The 5,388-nt window shown below is 34.0% G+C and overlaps 1 pseudogene; it reads right to left on the minus strand.

Annotated features, from left to right (window-relative positions):
- Positions 1 to 1,301: 1,301 nt before the first annotated feature.
- LOC106003172 lies at positions 1,302 to 2,052 on the minus strand (annotated as a pseudogene).
- Positions 2,053 to 5,388: the final 3,336 nt, after the last annotated feature.

Raw genomic sequence — 5,388 nt, forward strand, 5'->3', positions numbered from 1 at the left:
CAGATCAAGAATGATACTCATCTAATAATTCCTATTTTCTTTATGTAAGAGGTAGGGTACATCAAAGACATCATCTCTCACCCCAAAAAGTTTAGTTACACCTTTACCATGGTGTCTGGTCTATATTTAGTGTCAGATGCTGCAATATAATCCATTCTGCTAAAATCTTGAACATCTTTTATTTGATAGTCCATTTCTTTATTCCAATACAGAAGCCAACTTCATTAAATTATAAGATGGTGTGTAAGTAATTTGTGCTGTGGGAGGCAAAGTATTCATAATACCAGACATGACAAAAAATGGAGAGAACCATTTCAATACAACTTTTCTCACATTATTATCACATGTATATATTGGACGGCATTTAAATAAGAAATATTTCCAAATTCATTTTTATTTTTAGATATGAGATGTAGACTTGAAGTTGCTACCTGATGCTTTTGTTCACTGACTAGTGCTCTACCAACTCAGCCAAACCCTCAACCCCTACTCCCAAATTCTTTAATTCATAAAATTAATAACCTGTAATGAGAGTGTACATATCAATACATTCATCTGGATTCATAAATATACAAAGTCTCTGGAAATATAAAGTAAAAAATAATTACTATGTTTATGTGTGAGTATGTGTATGTGGGTTTAGGCATGAATAAAACATAGTAAACCAATGTAAGTAATCTCAACTGGAGACTTTTCAAAAAATATATAAGCTCAACTTTCCCCCTCAAAAACTACATTCATTGCTCAAAGCAGAAGAATAATAAAAACTTCCAAATATGCCCCCCCAAAGTTTATATTTCTGGAAGCAATATAGAATGACATTAAATTACACATGAAGGAAACAGGAATCCTTTTAACACAAGGTATTTATTTCCCATTTCATCAGATCCTTGGCATTATCGATGAAGACTGTAAAAATACCTACTTCATGTACGTCCTGTTACTTGCAACAATATCCACTTTAAGTTTTTAGTAAGTTCATAAATGATTAAGATACTCTGAAATAACCTTCATTCATAAGTAGAGCTTTCATTTCTTACTGCCTAACATTCATGACATATACATATATATATATATTTATATATATATAATAGAAAAATAACACAAAACAGGGTAATTTACAGTCAAGTCAAAGTCTGAGACATGGAATTTTCCACAACTTAAATTTTCTGGACATTAAGATTTACCAGTATAGTTAGGAGAAGCAGGAGCAAGCTAATAAAAGAATCCCCAATACATATTAATTTGCCAGCATCACTGTTTATTAACAGACCCAATTACCAAGCTAGCATGGCAACACCTCAGTTCATTCTTCTAAAAAGCCTATTGATGTGATGAGTCACCCTGCTGGCAGCATCTCCCCCTTCTACAAATTAAGTGGTCTTCTTCTTGCCACCTGGTGGAGAAGATAACTTGAAGGGCCACAGACAAGTTATTTGCTTTCTTGAAGCGTTTACTAACAGTATAGATCTCATGGATCATATCCTGCATGCAGATGATGCCATATTTACCAAGAGATCGAGCAATCAAAGCATTATCTGTAAGGCAATTTGCTTCTTCTTAATTTTGCCATAACAACGCTTGTAGATGACCTCAGTTACTGACTTCAGGTTTGGGTACCGACATGCAGTAGGAGTACCCCACAATCCTCAGCATATTAATTGAACTCTTACTAAGCTTAACAAAGTTGCACTTGAAGAACTATGAAGGCAAAGAAGATACAAGACCTTACGGATTTTTGGACTCACACCATTGATACTTCTAATTCTGATGACAAATGACAATTTAGGTTTTGCAGGTTCAGAGAGTTTGCCTGCTTTTCTGGCCATTTTTTCTGGTCTTTAGGATCTCAGTTCTGTACATTTGCCTGTAGTCTATGTAATAGTGCTTAGCTTTCTCATAGATGAACTTCCTCCTTGACTTTTGAAGAATCTTCTGGGCACATTTCTTTCTCAACTGCTTTATTTTCAGCTCAGTGAAATTCCTTTGCTTTTTCTTAAGGGTTTCTGGCACAGCAGGAACCTTCTTTTTTTCCTCTTTGGCACCTTCCATGGTTCTAGCCAGGAAAGATCTGAAATCTCTTCTTTCTTTCTTTTTCATTTCTCTCTCTCTCCTTTCTTTCTTTTTTTTTCTTTCTTTCTTTCTCTCTCTTTCTTTCTTTCCCTCTCTCTTTCTTTCTTTCTTTCTTATCTATTCATTTAAGAATATTGTCTTCTAGTGAGGTCTTAAGATATGTATGTATGTATTTATTTAGCCTGTCCTGGGCCTTGAAGTCTGGGCCTTGAACTCTGGCCTGGATGCTGTTCCTAGTTCCTTTTTGCTCCAGGCTACCTCTCTTAACACTTGAGCTTCAGCATCACTTCTGGCTTTTTCTGTGCTTAATTGGAGATAAGAGTCTTATGGATTTTCCTGCCAAAGCTGACTTTGAACTGTGATTCTCAGATTTCAGCCTATTTAGTTGTTAGGGTTATAGGCGTGAGATACTACTGCCTGGCTCATGCATAATTTTTAATAAAAGAATCTGTCAATATTAAAAGAACTGTTATTACTAAAAAACAAAACAAAAAATGAACCAGAGGGTTAGTGAAGTAGTAGCATTGAGAGTATTCAAAGATCAAATGTCTCCAGTCCTTTGTTTTAATACTTATTTTTCCCCAAACAATATCTATTTCCATGTAAAAACATGAATTTTTTTCATTCTTTAAAAATAATTATTTCTTTTTTTGTACTCTTCTCTGGAAACAGCCAAAATTCATCCAGAAACAAGTTGTGACAGAGAGATGTTATGTACTTACTGAAACTTTTTCACCTTCCATCTTTTTTGTTAAGTCAGTACATTTTTTTATTGTGAAAATTCTGTACAGAGGGGTTACAATTACATGAGCAAGATAATGAGTGCATTTCTTATCAAGCTTTGTTGCCTCCTCCTTTGTTTCCCTTTCCCATCCTTTCCCATCTTCCCCAACGCCCCCACCAAAGTGTAAAATTGTAGATATCTCTTTTTTTGTAACTCAATTTCAAACACTACATCTGATAGTCTGGGATGTCTACTACTTTCAGATTAGACCTAGTCTTCTCTGATAATACTTTTATTCGATAATTTAATAGATACTTTTACTTGAAGTTCTATGTATTGAACCTAGAACCTCCCACAGGCTAGGCAGGCATTCTAACACTGAGATACGTCTCCAGCATTAATGTAGTACATTTTTTTTTTTTTTTGGTCCTCAACAAGCTAAATATGTTCCTGATAACATAAACATGTTCCCAAAAGATTTGTGACAAAACTACTACACTATTGCTTTTAAAAGGCATTTTAATCTACTTAGTCACCTTTAATGATTTAAATCATATTCTACTTGTATGTATCTGAAATTACCACTGTTTCTTCAAATAATATTAACCTTTTATATTGTTTCAAACTTCAGGTAAAAAAAATACAGTTTAAATTAGTTCCATTTTCTCACAACCATTTCTTGTACATAAGTATATGGGTCAACAACAGAATTCTCTTAAAATAAATTTATTTAGGGAAACAGCCAACTGCATTCTCTAGGATTGCCCTGTAATATTTCTGATAATACAAAGGACACATGTTCTACTAAAATACAGGATTATTGATCCTAGAACAGATAATATTTTGACAGTAATTTTCAAAGTCTCTTCTTGAACCTGTGCATACCTTTGTACTCATGGGTCCTGAAGGTAAAGCTGGATCCCTTTTTAATTAAGGTTTTATAATTCTTGGATATGTGAGACAAACAGAAGGAAATCATGTGTATTTATGTGAATACATATTCATTTCCCCCATCCTCCATCTGAAATGTGTCATTTTATTACATTTTGTATTTAACTAGTAACTACAATATTATTAGTATTGACTACCAGACAAACTGATTAAACAAAGATCACTGGAAGAGAGGAAGCAATAATAAAAAAAAAAACAGTTCTTGTTTTTTCATTTCTTCCTTTGAATTTTGCAAATATAAACAGTCTTATACATGGATACATTACCTTTAATATCTTCATTTTTATTGAATTGTAAAACAGAAAAGCAGAGTACATTTACCTTGTGTTATAGTTGAGAAACAGTCCCTAAGTTCATGGAGTTGACTGATTATAGTGAAGCAACAGCTACTAGGCTGATGTAGGTGAGTCAGTTAAGCTGGAGTTTGAGTTCCATAAGGAACTGTTCTTTAGCTGTTCTTTGGTCAATGAATTTTAATAATGGGATAGAAATGGGATGTAGACAGATATATTTCTCACAATATAAAGCAATAGAAAGTTTCTGTAAGTGTGACTCTAGATAGGAGCTCTGAAAATGGAATAAGAACATTTTTTTGATAAAGTCCTCCTCTTTATGCTCTTTGACTATTGTTTGTGCCTGACTCCCAGAATAATTTGTATTTTTCCATAAAACTAGAAGAAAGGCAAAGATTGCCTTCTAAAATAATAAAAAAATAACCCTGAAGAATAGAAAAAAACGATGCCTCAATTACACTCAATAGATCCCTTACCTACTAATTTAGCTATTTAAAAATACAGATAAATCTACTATAATGGTATGAAATACCTTCAATATACAGGCACGATTTTTAGTTTTCTGATCAAGACATACAATTGCTTTTCTATGTGATGATTTTTTGTTTTGGTCCGATCGTGGGGCCTGAACTCTGGGCCTGGGCACTGTCCCTCAGCTCTTCAGCTCAAGGCTAGCACTCTACCTCTTGAGCCACAGTGCCACTTCCGGCTTTTTTTTTCCTGCTTATGTGGTGCTGAGGAATTGAACCCAGGGCCTCATGCATGCAAGGCAAGTGCTCCACCACTGAGCCACCTTCCCAGCCCCTTTGTGATGATTTTTGACACACATTTCTTTCAGTTTACAATTTTTTAACCAATGCTCTGCCTTAAAGGGTCAGATTGTTTTGAGAGTAATTCACTTGAACTGGGTCTCAAATGTTGTATTTCCAAATTTTCTGTTATTAATTCAAGTTGATATGTTAGCACATTTCACAAGGCTCTTGAACACTGAAGTTTTAAACAATAAAGTACACAGGATTATTGAGAAGTAATAAATTATTATAATGAAATTTTATTTATTTATTTTAATTCTGAGAGATGTTGCATAGGCAAAAGCAATTTGGTATGGAAACAATTTTGTTTGTAATTATCTATTTAATGAAAGACATGACTGTTTTCAGATGTAAAGGCAGAGAAAGCATCCACAATGTGAAGTTAATGTCTGCTGTAGATAAATCAATTTGCCATTTCAACTATGACAGAAGTGTTCAAAGTCCACAACTTACAACAACAAAGCTGACTGGTCTTCTCAAGCTGTTTGATTCCTGTTGGTAATCTGGATGTTCAGCAGAGTGTGTCAGCTTCAAT

This window comes from Dipodomys ordii, unplaced genomic scaffold, assembly GCF_000151885.1.
Source record: "Dipodomys ordii isolate 6190 unplaced genomic scaffold, Dord_2.0 Scaffold1, whole genome shotgun sequence".
NCBI classification, from domain to species: Eukaryota; Metazoa; Chordata; class Mammalia; order Rodentia; family Heteromyidae; genus Dipodomys; species Dipodomys ordii.